The sequence below is a fragment of the Planococcus citri genome, chromosome 2 (assembly GCF_950023065.1).
Source record: "Planococcus citri chromosome 2, ihPlaCitr1.1, whole genome shotgun sequence".
In the NCBI taxonomy this organism is placed as follows: Eukaryota; Metazoa; Arthropoda; class Insecta; order Hemiptera; family Pseudococcidae; genus Planococcus; species Planococcus citri.
The window spans coordinates 9096628-9114701 of NC_088678.1; positions in this window are offsets into that span (position 1 = coordinate 9096628).

Consider the following 18074-nt stretch of genomic DNA (forward strand, 5'->3'; position numbering starts at 1 on the left):
TCATCATTTTAATCAGATTGGTTCTGTCCACATACCAGATCAGATCCAATGGAGGAATGTGATTGTACTTAATTAGTCCTGAATACATTTGATCTGATCAAAAAGTTTCCTGGATCCAATTTCATCTGAATAGGTTTGATTTAATCTGATCAGATCAAAGTTCTGATAATTCCCTGGGGATCCACAATAATCAGATTGGATCTATTCAAAATAGATGAAATCCAGTAGAAGGAGCCTGATAAAGTCTGATCAGATCTGATAGGTCTGATCAAATCAAAACATTCTCCGGATATAATTTGATGCGAACAGATCTAATAATTATCAGAGCTTTTTGATCGGATTAAATATTTTCAGAGCTCATCAGATCCAATCAGATTCTCCCATAGGACAAAATTTGACCAGATCAAAGTTGAATTAGATTTATTCAGACCTGGTCAGTTCCAATATAGGAGAAATGTGATTGAATAAAGTCAGAACTAAATTGGTCCAATCGGGGTCTAATTTGATCTGACCAGATCTAATGTGATTGTACTTTATTAGTCCTGAATAGATTTGATCTGATCAGAAAGTTTACTGGATCCAATTTCATCTGAATAGGTTTGATTTTATCTGATCAGATCAAGGTCTTGATCGGATTAAAAAGAAAAAAACCTGAAGAAATCTGTTCATATATATTCAGACTAGTTTGATCAGATTTGATTAAATCAGGAAATTCCCCTGGTCTAATTTAATCTGATCAGATCTAATCAAATCAAAGCATTTTCTGCTAAAATCAGAGTTGATTAGATCACTGTTTTGATTGGATCATTTATCTCAGCCTGATTAGGTCCAACAGGAAAAATTCAATTATCGGCAGACCTGAATACGAGTAGATTTGAACAAATCTAACAATTCCCTGAGGATCCATAATAATCAAATGGGATCTGTTCAAACCAGGTAAGATCCAGTAGAAGGAGTTTGATGAAATCTGATCAGATCTGATAGGTTTTGATCAGATTAAATCTGTTCAGAGCTCATCAGGTCCAATCAAATTTTCCCCCAGGATCAGATTCTGATCAGACCAAAGTTGAATTAGATTTATTCAGACCTGACCAGTTCCAATAGGAGGGATGTGATTGAATACCTATATAGTCAGAACTATATGGATCCGCAATCGAGGTCTAATTTGATCTGACCATAGATCTAAATTACATAGATTTGATCAGATCAAAGTTTTGATTAGATTGGATCAATTGAAACCTGATAAAATCCAATCAGTTTTTGAAGAAAATTGAACCGATGAAATCATATAATCATATCTGATTTGATCCAGACACACCTGTTTTATCAGATCAGATCCTGATGTTCAATCTATTCAAGTATTCAGGCCTTATCAGATTGAAATCGTAACGAAACTTCTGCGCCAGGAGGAGTTTAAATTGTAATGATAAGTGAGATTTGCCGCCTGACGAGTGACGTTGCACATTTTTATGAAACAAAAAATCTCTAATAAATCTTATCCTTCCTTCCCTACCTCCTCCATCCCTCCCCGTCCGTCCGTCCGTCCGTCCCTCCTTCCTTCCTTCTCACCATCACTCTTTACTCGCTCTCCCTTTTCCCTTCCGAATTCATCATTGTAATTCAGTGATGTGAAACTCTCATTTTTTTTTCAAATACCATTTAAATGTTTACGTTTTAACGTTCTATTTCCTGAATTTAGTCCATTCTCATCAGAAGAGCATCATTAAATAGCTTTCACTCCCTCTCCTGCATCATGAAAAATTGGAATTTACGTATTATTGCCCCCCCCCCCCCCCCAAAAAAAAAATACTTAAATAAGAAAATTGAAAAAATCAAAATTTTTGTGTTTGTTTCATTCTCATCTTGAGATTTGGTCCATTTTCATCTGAAAAGCACTATTCATCATTTGTGACATTTTTTGTCTCCCTCCAATCAGGGGAACTCGGCCACTCTTAAATTCTAAAAATACCCATATTTTGGGTTATGTGAAAGAATTCTGGCACAGAAAAATCACCGAATTGAATTTATTTATTGTTTTTAGAAACCTGGAAACATTTTTTTCTTCAAAATAATATTTTTTACAAAAATTCTGATGCATTACCTGAGAGGAGGAGCTTTGTTACAAGTTTTTTGAGACTTCAAAAAAAAAAAAAATCAAAAACATAGAGAACTGTTTTCTCATAAAATTCAATATCTTTCGTTGATAGAAGCTCAATACGTAGAGCAAAACTTTAAAATGAGAGCCACCCTAATAATGATAAAAAAGAATATTTGTAGGTACGATTGAATCATGTATATTTATTCAGACCTGATCAGTTCCAATTGTAGGAAAGTGATTGAATCTAATCAGAACTGAATCGGTCCAATCAGGGTCTAATTTGATCTGACCATATCTAGTTAGATTAGACCAGGTCAAAATTTTGATTAGATTGGATGAATTCAAAACCGGATAAAATTCAATCCGTTTTGAAAAAAAATTGACGTCTGATTTGATCAAGACACACCTGTTGTATCAGATCAGATCCTGACGTTCATTGGATCCTATTTCATCCGAGAAGATCTCCTGATAAGAATAAGATCAGAGTTTGAATTTGATTAGATCTATTCGAGCCTCATCAGAACCAAATCGTAATGAAATTTCTGCGCCAGGAGGAGTTAAAATTGTTCAAAAGTCAGATTAAACTTTTGTGCAAAAAAATCCCCAAGAGATGTTATGCCTTCCTCCTTCTCTCTGCCTCCCTCTTTATCTTCCCCCTCTTTCCTCCCGAACTCGAAATTAAAATTTGGTACCTAATGTGAAGCACTCTCATTTTTTTTTTTTTTTTTTAATTTCATATACCTACCTACCATTCATGTTTAAATCAGAAAAAAAAACATGAAAAATGTTTAGGTAGGCTACGTTTTTACGTTCTGATTCCTGAATTTAATCCATTCTCATCAGAAGAGCACTATTCGATAGCTTTTACCTCCTCTTCTGCATAATGAAAAATTAGAATTTACCTAAATTCTCCACTCAAAACAAAAAAAAATTAAAAGTAAAATAAAATAAAATAAAATAAAATAGATAAGAAAATTCAAAAAGCTCAAAATTTTTTTGTTTTTCATTCTAATCTTCAGATTTGGTCAATTTTCAGTTGAAAAATACCATTCAACATTTCTGACATTTTTCATACTTCTTGGCTTTTTTTTTTGCAAAAAAGTGACAATTTATCCATCACTGAGGCAATTTCAGATAAACTGAATGTTGCCCTTTTAAGTAGGTACATGCCATATAGACAACTTAGCAATCATTCTGATCAACTATCATCACCTCTGACTTCTGATCATTAATATTATGGAAATTCTGAACACTATAATCAATTTACAATAACATCCCATTACATCTTCTCGACACCACTTCCAATGGAAAATTCGACCAAAAAAAAATAAAAACGACATCGCAAAACGAAACAGAGACAGAATAGGAAAAAAAATGCAATCTGGGCTCGAGTCAATTTATCATTGTTGCTCATCAATAGGTGAGCGTGGTAAATACCAGCCATTAAATAGTTGCCGAGTCACACCGGTACAATTTATTTAAAGAACCCAGAAGCCCAAACACATGACGTCTAGATAACGATATTACTTAACCGAGAAACCGAGAGCAGCGCGGCGTGGCGTGGCGTGGCGCGATGGACTTTGAGAACACAGGCCATCTGCTCGAAAAGCAACCAAGGCGCGCCCTTTAATAAAGAAACCCATTCATGTAAAAACATTAATCTTAGAAGGCGCGTACAATTAGCTGTAATCAACGCCAAATTTGTATACGTGTGTACAACAGAGACAGAGCAGACAGCTATAGAGAGTGAGAGAGAGATCTCAAAAGGCAAAAATACTTTCATCGTCCACCAAAAAATTTGCTGACTAGCTAGCTTCTGTGAGGGTGAAAGACTGCGTTCGCAAGCGAAAAACTCAACGACAACAGAGGGAGAGAAAGCACAGCTTTACGTATCACCCAGTGTGAGAAAAAAAAATACTATACCATACTATAGGTGCCTATTTTAAACGTCCTGAATATACAAACCACGCCCATTTTATACCGTATATCGTTTAAAATATTCGCGAAATAAATGACATTTATACGTTATTCGTATCTGATGTGTACGGTATACACGAAGTTGAAAAGAGAAAAATTCTGTAATTTCGTTCTGTCATCAACAAGAAAGAAAATTCATTATTGACACCAAACAGCCTCTCATTTGTATTCGAAACGTTATTTACAATATACCAGCCTGTCAGAAATGTCAAGTATCAACTCCAAATTTTATAACAGCTTTGCCATAGCGCAGAGAGAAAACTCGACAGGATGGAAAACTCACGTGTCAGAGCTGTCGGTTCGTTTATATACTATTCAAACTGCTTTTCAGAAGTCCCGTGTAACTCTGCTGTGTAAAGGATTACACAACCACACACGTACACCCAAAGTCGACGCGTTCATATTTTATGTAATAGCATAATTTATACCGTACAATGCTCATTATTTTTGATAATTTGTACATTTAATATACTTTTTACTCTCCCCCCTCCCTCTCGCCCCCTCTCGACATCGGTACACGCCCGTAACTTTTTCAAATTTAGAAAACCTCCACGTCTCCGTATCCCTAATATACTATTTAACGATGCCACGCAGCTCGTTAAAAATTACTCTTACAATTTACTATTAGGAATTATAACGTTGTACCGAGAGCTTTATTTTCAAAAATATTAACGCGATAATTGATTTACAACTATTTTTTCAACATGTTATCGCGTTCTGTTCCTATAAAAACGTATTCTTCGAGTCGAAGCTTTTTATGCTCGCGTCGAGACGGCCTCTTATGACTGCGAAGCTCGCGTGAAAAAACGCACTTTGTTGTTCTTTGATGTTTAACTCACAGCTCTTTACACCATGTTGCCTTCCGTTTGCCTAGTCTAACTCTCTCGCGCTTTTATAATGTTCGCGTATTAATAAAAGTGCCAGCCGAGTGGGCGATAAACTGCTAATAATGTCGTACTATTTATTATAACTGAGAAGTTTACCAGTTGTGAATGTACAAATATCAAAAAGAGCTATTCAGCGAGATCGTCTTGCCCAATAAGAATAGTGCATGATGGAGAATCTGTCTTCGAACGTGTCTCATTGATGATTAATCGCGTTGAAAAATGTGTGGGAGAGAAGAGATTGGCGATTTTATTCTACTGTTATTATTTTGATGTGAAAATGAGTGAGCCTTCTAAAAAGATGGAAAATCAAATGTAGGTACCTAAGTGTTGGAATTGAAATGGTCGAAGAAGTCTGAAAGGGAATTTGATTTGAAATGGCTCGTCAATTAAAAGTTATAAAATACATGAACATACAAAATGTAGGTACTGAAAAACCTGGCTCTAACGAATGTACAAAACGAAAAGAAATGGGTAGGTATATTTGAATAAAACCATAAAGCTGAAAATAATAAGCTTTGAAAAATCTGCAGGTCTAAATTTTTTGAGCTGTAAAGAAATGACAGAAAGAAAATTGTGATTGGTCATTTTTTTTTTCAAACAAAATGAAACAGTTCCAACAACCATTTATTTTGATCATTTTTAAATTCTAAAAACACATAATTTTCAAAAATGGCATATCATGGACGGGTTTTTCATTAAGATATCGCCTGGTGAGTCCGGACAAATTTTTAAGACTCCAGAGCAATTTAAAATAGTCGGAGAGTAGGTATTGAAAACATGCTGGAGGCTCCAGAATCACAATTGGTAGTTTTTGAAATATGTGAGAGGAAAATGGAGCTTGAAATAAAAATAGGCTATAAAAATTTCATTTTGTTTAAAAAAAAAAACATGTTTTACGAAGATTTTTGCTTCAAAAGTGAGTCAAGTCATCGATTTTTCAAAATAAATTCTTCCACAAGCAATTGTTCTATGTCCAAAGAAAGGAAAGGTGCACCGACCTTTCGAAACAGAACAAATTTTAGCATCAAAAATTGGTGAACGCATTTTTGGGTGGAAAATGACTTAACCCACTTTGGAATAGAGCTCTTTAATTATAGCACCAAAATTATGAAATAAAGTGAGAAATAAAAGCACTGAGAATTTTAATACACTCGACAACTACACCTACCTAGATTAATAAAAATTGGCATGGCATATTAAAAATTTCTACGTGATTTTTCGAATACTTAAAATTTTTTTCAAAATTTTTGCAGGACTGGAAAGACACTGAATGGGTGACTCTTATCTTATGTAAATGTATACATTTTTTTTGGTGATTTTTTTGCTTTCGCTCATCCAATGTTACCTACCTATTTGTTCTTATGAAAAAAATCCCTGAAAAATTTTAGGTTTCTAATTCGAAACTAAGCCGGGCTGGGAAACTTAAATTTATTCAAAACTTTTCCACTTTTCTGATAGAGTTCTTTTAAATAATCCATTTTTCAAGAAAAACCCTCTATCAACCCCCCCCCCCAGCTATGTTGTTTCTCATATATAGCCCCCCCCCCACACGATGAAACAGTCACCAAAACAAAAAATAGAATGGATCAACACAATGAATAAAATTCTGAAGAAAACTTTCCATTTCTGTTCCAGAATTTTTCTGAATAACTAATTCTATTTTCCCAAAAAAATGCTGGGGGAAAATTAATTGAGGTCTGCAAAAATCTTGTTGAAAATTTCTAGCCCACCCAGCACCCACGATCAGAACCCATCTAAGTAAGAGCTAACCTTCTTTTTCAAGGAAAAATCCACAAGTTTAAAAAAAATGATTTTTTTTAATAGAAAAGAGGTCATTTGAAAGGATTCTTACCACAAATAAATTCTCATTAACATATAAATTGGATTTTTTCAATTTTTTATCTGGGAGGGTGCAGGCTCTTGATACCCCTTTTTTATGCTCAGGGACAAATCAAAGATATGAAGAACGGTTTCTTCAGAAAATCGAACACCTTGGGAGATGTTTAGAGAGATGAAATTGAAAGAATTTCAGCAATATTCGACGTTACCATTTCGTTGTAAATGTTTTTCCTTGAATTTTATCAAAAATTAAGCCTCTCAAGAGGTACTTTGTAATTTTTTCAAATTTTTCAAAATTGATGCAATTTTAGATTGATTTTTTTTCAATGGTTTTGAGGCTATTTTCCCTTTTTTGGACACTTATTTTGGATTGTTTCGTTTCATCTCCGTTATTTTTTGGAATAAATTGACCAAAAATGATTTTTATATTTTATATCATGATCAAGACGAGTATCTAATCGATGTTTTTAAAGATGATTGCAAGGTCTCTTACAAGGGATACCTACTTATTGAAATCATTTTCTTTCATTTTCTTCAAGTCTATAGTCTCACAATTATTGAGTAAAGTTATTTTCGGAACTCGATTTTCACGACTGTGGGATTTTTTCTTAAAATCGACTGATTTATTTGAGCTGTTGCTTTTTTCCACTAGAATGTTTTTTTTTTTTTTTTAAATTCCCATTTATGGTTGTAATCAAAGATGTTTTTTTTAAACATTTCTTTTAAATTTTTAACATCAATTTCGTGTTAGCTCACAAGTCACAATGTTCGAAAATTTTCTTGAAAAATCGTGCTTTCCATACGAGTACATTTATTTTAATTGCATGTTTTTGACGCAGATTTTTTCACATCATCAAAAATTGACATTGATGAAAATAATTATTGGTGACCTTTCGTCACCAACAAATTTCGGATAAATTGTCATAAAATTACTCTAAAGGAAAGTCAACTTTCGCTGGATATTTCAGATTGACTGAAAATGGTCTCAATCGATTCAGGGAAGGAGGGAAGGGAGTCGACTTGATTAACTTATTGAAAAAAAATTAGGTAATTTTCTGCAAAAATTGACAATTTTTGAATTTTTTCAAAATTTTAAATTTTCAACTTGTCAAAAAAAATTATTTTTAACCCGTCGGTCACCTCGGATTCACGATTCACATGCCCAAGTCAATTCAGAATGTCGAGTTTATGGCAAGATTAAAATTTGAGCTGCTGAAGAATGATTTTAAATTCCTAGAGAAATATCGATAACGCGTGCTGGAGGCTCCAGAACAGCTCGAAACCATCATCAATCGATTCTAGAGGTCAAAAATAGGACATACACCAAATTTGAACGAGTTTGGATTATTCGTCATAAAAAATAGGTCAACTTTTAAATTTTAAAAAAGGAGGAGTCCCGATAAAGCCACTTTTTGGGCCCCCCAAAGTTATCGACTCGACTACTCTTAAAATGTTGTAATAAATGTCCCAAATACGAATCCGTGATTAGTTAACCCAAAATAACCATTTTTGGGCTCCAGGGGTTCCCAAAGTTGTGAAGAAAAAAAAGAATTTTAGGAACCACTGAGTATTATTTTCAAAACCTTTTTAAGCGTAAAATATCTGTTTGAGCCCGATAAACGTTATGCGAGGTGATTTTGCTATTTTCGACCCTCAGGGGCAGAAATTGGGGGATTTCAATTTTTGGAAAATTTTGGAATCGCCATTTTGACCTTACCTTTTTGAACCCCGCTAAAAAGCTTTTTACAGTTTATTAGTATTCGAAAGAGCTTCATCTCACCAAATTTTGAGCTCAATAAAATTTTCCGCTGGTACTCAAAAATCCAATTTTCGAATTTTTTGTAATTTCAATATTTTGGGAACCCCTGGAAAGCTGAAAATCTGCGATTTGCGCCAAACGTAATGTTTTGAGGTGTATATTCCATTATGTAGATGAAAAAGTTCAACTGAGCTCCCTTTATGTTTGTAATTTTGAACCCCTTTTTTAGAGGCCCACACTTTAGGCACCCCTAAAAACAGTGTTTATGCATATTTTTTTTAATAAATTGAATAATTTACATTAGAAACACAGTAGGAAGAGGTAGATATTTTTTCATTCGATTTCATCTGTAACTTTCAAAATTAAGCTTTTTTGGGCCAAATTCTGGGATTTTACTCTTTGAAAAAACGTTTAAATGACGTTTTCACGATTTAAACGAAGTAAAATCTCAGAATTTGACCCAAAAAAGCTCAATTTTGGAAGTTACAGATAAAATCGAATGAAAAATTATCGATCTCTTCCTAGTGTGTTTCAAACTTAAATTCTTCAATTTATTTGAAAAAATATGCATAAACTCCTTTTTTAGGGGTGCCTAAAGTGGGGGGCTCCAAAAAAAGGGTTCAAAATTACGAATATGCAGGAAGCCTAATTAAACTTTTTCATCTATATAATTGATTATATACCTCAAAACGTTGCGTTTGGCGCAAATCGCAGGTTTCTAGCTTTCCAGGGGTTCCCAAAATATCAAAATTACGAAAAATTGGAAAAGTTGGATTTTTGAGTAGGTACCAGCGGAAAATTTTATTGAGCTCAAAATTTGGTAGGATGGAGGTCTTTCAGATACTAATAAACTGTAGAAAGCTTTTTGGCGGGGTTCAAAGGGGTAGGTTCAAAATTGTGGCTCCAAAATTTTCCAAAAATCAAAACCCCCCCAATTTCTGCTCCCGAGGGTCGAAAATAAAAGAACCACCTCACGTAACGTTTATTGGGTTCAAACAGATATTTTACGATTAAAAAGTTTTTGAAAATAATTGTCAATGGTTCCCAATGTTCTTTTCTTATTCACAACTTTGGGAACCCCTGGAGCCCAAGAAATGGTCATTTTGGGTTAACTAACCACGGATTCGTATTTGGGACATTTATTACAACATTTTAAGAGTGCTTGAGTTGATAACTGTCCGGGGCCCAAAAAACGGCCTTATCGGGACTCCTCCTTTCCAATAAAATTTAGAAAATAATTTCAGCAGCTGAAATTTGCTCTCACTCTGTTTGATGTATTTTAATGTCGTTTTTTGATTTTTCTTTGACCACCTCTCTCGTTAGAGTGGTATCATCCGCGAATCAGAGATCAGATATCGTATTCTCTCATATTGTCGTACACCTTATATTGGCTGTTTTGAAGTTGCAGATCAGTAACCAATATGTCGAAATAATGAGCAATTCTTCTAAAATAACGTCAAATTGACACCTAAAAACAATTGTGGCAAAAGAAGTACCCAAAAAATGCGTCTAAAATGGAGCAAAAAGCCAACATATGTTCGTCTGATCAAGATCATTTCCACGCAGCCAAACTAGGAGCCATAAGTTCGCTAGTCGTAGGCTTGGATAGATACCTATATAAAACTCTATTCAGTATCGAACATAGGTATCCATAAGTACACAGATACGACGACAAAAACAAGATGCACGACCGCAGTACGGTATATCTGGATGAGGCCGTAACATTATCGGATATTTTATAGCGTTCATTTTTTAATAAAGAAATTTATCCGCGTCCGAGAGAGCAGAGTGGAAATGGAAATACTCGGTTGATAAATTATTTCGCTGGTACACCGACAACGATAAATACGCCGATAAATCGGTTGCGAGATCAGTATTACGCGCGGATACCAGCTCGAGTATAGAGAATAAACCAGTTGCGCGGAAGATTTATTAGCGCGGTTTCATTTGTTAAAAAATACTAGCTGGCTACCGTATTTTAATAGGGAGTAGCAGTTGGAAAGAAATATTATGTACAGATAACGAATAACATGAAATTGCGTTTTAAATGCACAATAATGCACGACATTTTGTTAATATTTGCTAGATAAATCAACGCAATCGGTTGTATAAATCTTTTATCACGATTAACGTAATGTCGTTTAAATTATCGCCTCTGCGTTAACTGGTTTATGAATTTTGATATGCTTTTCTCTCTCTTTCTCTCTTGTGAGACGTACGAGTATTTCCGCCCTCAGGTGAATATAGGTATCTCTACTTATATACCTCTAGCCTACCAAATGAAAACTTATTTGTAATAAATAAAGGCGTAGAGTAGAAAATTTTGCGATAGATGGGATAAGGATACGGATATTACTGATGAGGTAACCGTTACCTTATAGCTTAACTTATTTGTCCACGAGATATGCTCACAAGCTCATAAGTGGGCGAGTTTACACCAAATTTATGACTACCTGACAAATGTAGGTAAGTACATAATTTCTGATGCAAATGCATAACTACTTTCATTATTCATCGGTACTATATAGGTATCGGTCTAATTCGCTCGGATATCCGTTTTTTCATCGTATAAGCGTGTATTGTTTCAACATATGGCTTGCTACACCATCAAATCTAATTCGTTGACCGGAGATGGTGAAATTTAAATAATTCATTGTAAGTACGAGCTCCTCGTGAAATTTATTCCACCTTCGAAATCTATTTCATACAAGCATTTGAAATCGATTAAAATACAATACAGTGTGCTCCACACTTGAAACCCCTATCTATTATACACTACCTATACCATAGAGTGTACCTTATTTTACAAAGTTGGAATTTTCCACTTTCCACCCCCCTCCCTCCCGAAGCTGTCACCACGGGTGAGAACATAATTCCATATTTTTTTATATTTCCCCATCTACAAAAAAAATGGTGCCGGTTACCCAACCCCAAATTGAAAAAATCAAAAACATGAAAAAAAGTTCAATTTATGAAAATTCAACTTCTTTGCTTCTAAATATCTCATTTTCATAGGTTTTATAATATTGTTCTTTACAATCCCTTTTTCAAGAAAATGACGTTTGTTGACCCCTAAATGATCTTTGTTCTCTTGTAAGTATAAAGCCTACCCCCCCTCCCCCAATTCAGAAAAAATAAACAAAAATTTAAAAAATTGATGTCTGTAGAAATTCATTGAAAATTTTTCATTTATGGGCAGAATATTGCGCAAATGTTTCATTTCAGGGAAAAGTAGACTTTTAAATAGCCACATAATTTTCAAGAAAAATCCCCTTTGGTCCTCTAAATATTTCACTATCATCATCAAGTTCCAGAAGCTCAAAGCTTCCAAGTTTATCGAGCGACAAGATTTTTTTTTCAAAATTTTTCAAAACTCATTACCCAGAAAACGACTGAACCGATTTCGATGAAACTTGAAATCTCATTAGGCCTCCACGATTCCTACAAAGAACTAATATGACCGTCAATTTTTGGTGAATCATTCACGAACTAATTGATAGGCTTAAATTTTTTAGAATAACCATTCGCGAACAAATAGATTCATTTTTGGCGAATCATTCGCCAACGAATTGATCAATTCTTCAATTTATTAATCAATTCGTTCGCGAAGGAGTTACTTATACGAATCATTTCGTTCGCGAATAATTGAGCAAAAATTATTCAATTCGCTGGCAAACGAGTAACTTATACAAATCAATTCGTTCGTGAATGATTCATCAAAAATTGAGTAGATGGATCGATTCGTTCGCGAACGAGTCATCTATACGAATCAATTTGTTCGCGAATGATTCACCAAAAATTATTCAATTCGTTCGTGAATGATTCAAAAAAGTTGGGTAAATGAATCGATTCGTTCGCGAACGAGTCACTTATACAAAATAATCAATTCGTTCATGAATGATTCAAAAAAGTTGGGGAAATGAATCAATTCGTTCGCGAATTATTCACCAAAAATTGAGTAAATGAATCGATTCGTTCGCAAACGAGTCACTTTTACAAAATAATCAATTCGTTCATGAATGATTCAAAAAAGTTGGGTAAATGAATCGATTCGTTTGCGAACGAGTCACTTATACGATTCAATTCGTTCGCGAATTATTCACCAAAAATTATTCAATTCGTTTGTGAATGATTCACCAAAAATTGAGTGTATGAATCGATTCGTTCGCAAACGAGTCACTTATACAAAATACTTAATAAATTCGGTCGTGAATGATTCATCAAAAATTATTTAATTCGTTCGTGAATGATTCCCCAAAGATTCAGACTTGAGTGAATGAATCGATTTATTCGCGAACGAGTCACTTATACAAAATAATCAATTCGTTCGTGAATGATTCAAAAATGTTGGGTAAATGAATCGATTCGTTCGTGAACGAGTCACTTATACAAAATAATCAATTCGTTCATGAATGATTCAAAAAAGTTGGGGAAATGAATCGATTCGGTCGCGAACGAGTCCCTTATACGAATCAATTCGTTCGCGAATTATTCACCAAAAATTATTCAATTCGTTCGTGAATGATTCACCAAAAATTGAGTAAATGAATCGATTCGTTCGCAAATGAGTCACTTATACGAATCAATTCGTTCGCGAACTATTCACCAAAAGTTATTCAATTCGTTCGTGAATGATTCACCAAAAATTGAGTAAATGAATCGATTCGTTCGCAAACGAGTCACTTATACAAAATACGTAATCAATTCGGTCGTGAATGATTCATCAAAAGTTGACTAAATGAATCGATTTGTTCACGAACGAGTCACTCATACGAATCAATTCGTTCACAAGTGATTCACCAAAAATTATTCAATTCGTTCGTAAACGATTTACCAAAAATTGAGTGAATGAATCGATTCGTTCGCGAACGAGTCACTTATACGAATCGATTGGTTCGCGAACGAGTCACTTATACGAATCAATTCGTTCGCGAATGATTCAGTAACTATTGAACAATCTGTTCGTGAACGATTCACCCAGAAATCAATCACTTTGTTCAATCGCCAATCGCGTTGTGAATGATTAGATTCCATTCGATTCAATTCACTCGAAAACAGATCAATTCACATATAATAGTTTCACAAAAACCAAATTATTCGTAAATTAATTGATCCGTTCGCGAATGATTCGCCAAGAATTCGATAATTTATTTAATCGCCAATCGTTCGTAAATGATTCGATTCGATTGTAAGCAGATCAATAATCAATTGCTGTACAAATGTTTCAAAATAAGTGAATCTATTTGTTCGTAAAGATTTTTATTTGAAGAAAAGTCAACCTTCTCAGGCAAAATGCGTGAGTGTTCTTTTTCATCATGTAGACAGGTCAAACCTAGGTAAGTACCTATTTAAGGGTACCTATTTCCAATGAAAATGGATCAAATATAAAGATCAGAAAGTTAAAAAAAAAATTAACGTAAAAATTTCAATTTTTGGAGTTTCATAATATATATTTTGAAAAGTTGGAGGGGATGAGGGGGGCTTCCCTGGCACGACTTATTATTACTAACATGGCTGGAGAAATTTTTCTCATGAAATCCGACAACTTTTTTCAGGAGTATGTAATAAGAGCTCTCCCTTTCAATCCTTGATTTTACTCAAGTAGGGACTTGACTTGAGGTTTTGAAACTAGAGAGTCCACAATTTCAACGATTTTGTGTGATATTTTGATTTCTTCATATTTTGTAAAATTGGGGGGAGGGCTCATCTGGCGTCCACTTATTTTTCACCGAGGGAGCTAAAAATTTCATGGCGGAATTTTCTCATCTAAAATAACAACCAAAAAAATGTCCATCATACATAAATAAGGTACACCCTAGCGAAGCAAAAAATAATGGCCTTTATCCAGCCATCCTTTTGCGTGAACTTCAAAATAACCTGTACCTACTACTCATCCTTATACACCTAAAATTATCAAGCACTCGTCTTGAAGAGGAAATTCAACTGGTAGCACTTTTTTTCTGCCCTTTATCTTCTCGAATTACCGAATGAGGGTTGTTGATTTACGAGCCCATCGTATAGTCGAGTTTTTAAAAGCAAAATTAAGTCAGAAAATGACCTCGCTGTCGGCAAAATCTCGAATCTTTTTTCAACTAGGTATTTGTTAAATAGTATAGACGGACACATTTGGCGGCTCTAACGGATATCTTAATTGCCTTTTATGGCGGACTCTTTGTCGGTGAGAAATTATACCGTCTTCGAGAGTGTAATATATATTTCACAAGACATATATACCATAAGGGAATACATCAAACAGGAGACACACTTAATCTGTAACGTATTTTCAAACGCACGTACACATCGCAGTCGTTTCCAGCGAAATTATTACACCTCGTTATTCACTGTCGACCGTGTAAAATGTAATCGCTTAAATGAATATTAAAACGGAGGGCGGAATTTGCCCGAGCTCGAGTGTACAACTTTTACATGTTTTTGTATATATAGCAGTGGTTGAGTCGAATCGCGTAAATGGATGAGAAAGTCTGTTTTTAATACAGGTATTACCTATCTATTGCATTAAGCATGCTCAAAAATGAACTACAATTACAGCAAGAAGCTGAAAAAGCATCCAAATCCTTTGAAATCGTCCCTAAAAAAAAAAAAAAAAAAAAAATACAATGATGCAAGAAACAGCATCATTCTCCATCGCAGTCGTGTTTTCATTCAATTTCCAACCGTGTAACATTGGTTGCATATATCAAATCGCAGGATCGACAAAGAACCCACAATTACCACATTTCTACTACTGGTACGCGATCATCGAGCCTCTTATCAGTAAAAATAACACGTAAAGGAAGGTATTAACCAGTCAAACACTCGAAAAAAATCCCCTTATCGTTGATTCAATATATAGTTGCACTGAATTACGTAGGCAGGCAGACATAACAAAAAAATAAAAAAGAATTACAACCTCATCTAAACTCATAAATTTGATAACGTCACTCACTCGAGATTTTGGACAAGGTTTACTTATAATTTAGCGAAATGTTCAAATATTCAATATTTGATTAGTAGCGTAAGCAGTAAGTAAGCGCAACATTCGACACAAATGAATATTATTTTTCTTTTCATAATACGAGTCAGCTCGAGTAACGCAGCACGAATTGTAAAAAAGGCAACTTGCATTGAATTCTTATGAAAAAAAAAAAGGTCTGAACTAGGTACCTTCTTTTTTTGAGTCAGTATTATTCGACCATACTGAAAACCCAAACCTTATAGGGTATACTTAAATGGTATTTACATAATGTTCATTCACATATACGCGTAGACTGTTTACTTAGGAAATGAATTTATTACAACGAATCTTTTCACCAAACGAAATTTAATTTGCCCGTCACTGTATTACCTATACCTATGAGGCATAACAGATGCTAAAAACACGATGTACAGAATGGTCGTCAAACAAGTGCCTTTACCTATACCTAAGTTTGCATTTGAATTCATACCAAGCATCTGGTCATAGGACTACTTAGCAAAATAGTGAACTTGGAAACCTGAAAATCTACTAATCTGGACGAGGAAAATCTCCAGGAAATCTGGAAGCATTCCGCATCCATGGGGACAAAAAGTCCTCTCCCCCCACGTTACCAGAATGAAATCCAGAGGAAATCTGAGAATCTTCTAAACTCTGCAAACCTCTTGAGGTGTCGGCCGTCTCCGATTTGAACGGGACTGCGATTTTTGGAAAGAGCAAGGTCTAAAACCTCCAAAACCAAATTTTCAGCTGCCCTACTTAATTTTTCGATTATTGGTGAACGTTTGAAAATTCGAAATTGACTTTTTGCGGTGATTAATGTTTTTTTTCCTAAAGTACCTACGTAGGTACTTGATTAGTAAAAATGATCAAAATAAGTCCTAAAACTGATATTAATTCCCCAAATCCAAATTTCACAATTTCCAGCTATTGTGGAGCCTCCAGCGCGATTTGTTAATTTCTTCAGAATTTTTAATATGCTCCAAAAAGCGTGAATACAAAGTTCACGGCAGCTACAGTGTAACGAGTTTATCCACATTTGAGCCGATTCTGGAGGGGACACCTCAAGAGTGGGCTTTTGACCAAATTTTTTCATAAAAAAAATGATCAAAAATCAAAAATTTTCCGTGTGCGAGGAAATTTTTGAAATTTGCGCAAATTGCTGTATTTTGTCCCAGAACTAATCCCGAGGGCGAATTTCGCAACCTCCAGCCATTCTGGAGCCTCCAGTGCGATTTTTCAATTTCTCCAGAATTTTGAATTTGCTCCAGAAGGCGTGAATATGAAGCTGGGCAGCTAAAATTTGAATTGAGTGTTGCTCTTGAGGTTTCATATCCCCTCCAGAATCAGCTCAAATGTGAACATACTCCTTAAACTGTTCGAGTCAACTCGATTTTTATCTGCCCAATTTCATATTCACGCCTTCTGGAACATACGTACTCAAAATTTTGGAGAAATTAAAAAATCGTGCTGGAGGCTCCAAAATGGCCGGAAATTATTTAATTTGGATTTGGGGAATTAATATCAGTTTCAGGACTCATTTTTGGTCATTTTTACTGATCAAGTTCCTACGTACTTTTTTCAAAAAAAAACACAAATCACCAAAAACAGTAACTTTTGAATTTTCAAACGTTTGTCAAAAATCGAAAAACCAAGTTGAGCAACAGAAAATTCGGTTTTGGGGGTTTTAAACCTTGCTCTTTCCATAAATCGCTGTCCCATTCAAATCGGAGGCGAACACCTTAAGAGAAAGCCTAAGAAACCTCCAGGAACCCGAAAAATTTTCCAACGGGGAAAAGGAAACAGTCCCACGCAGTTCATGGGGCAAATGTGTAAATCTCACGAGCATAAACTTGAGAATATTGCTGGAAATCCAGTCCTAGATGTTCTATAACAATATAGCCCAAAGATAAAGATAGTCTTGAGGCAGATCTATGAATTTTACGATCAGAAACTCGAGAATACTTCTGGAAATCCAGAAATTTTCCCAGTTTTTGCAGAGCATTTCCCCAAGGCAAGTTAAGGGTAAATCTATGAATCTCACGAGCAGAAATTTGATAATTGTGCTGAAAATCTTGAAGTTTTCCAAGTTTTTGCAAAACATTCCTATGTAGGTGGGGTAGGAGTAAATCTGTGAATCTCATGCGAGTATTTTATGGAACTAAAGGTTGAGCAGGATTTAAAACCGAAAAATCTATACTTTTTTTTGAAAATACAGCTTCTTCGAGAGCCCATGTCTCCACTCCAGGGGCACCGCTCCAGAGGGAAAAATTTTCTGAGTGACCTTTAACTCGAAATTAAGTTTGTGATATACTCTAATTGATATGCTTATCAATAACTGTTGATTTGGTACTACGGAAGTGAGACAGGTGTTGTTCGATTTAAAAAGAAAATCAACGTTTCGGAATGTTCTGGGGAGGGGGAAGGGGGTGAATAACACGAAAACGACGCCAACAACGCCCACATAAGAAAATTTTGAAAAATGGGGGCTGATCCTCTTTCATTCTCCCTCTCACTGGACCTTTCTTATGAATTTAGCGA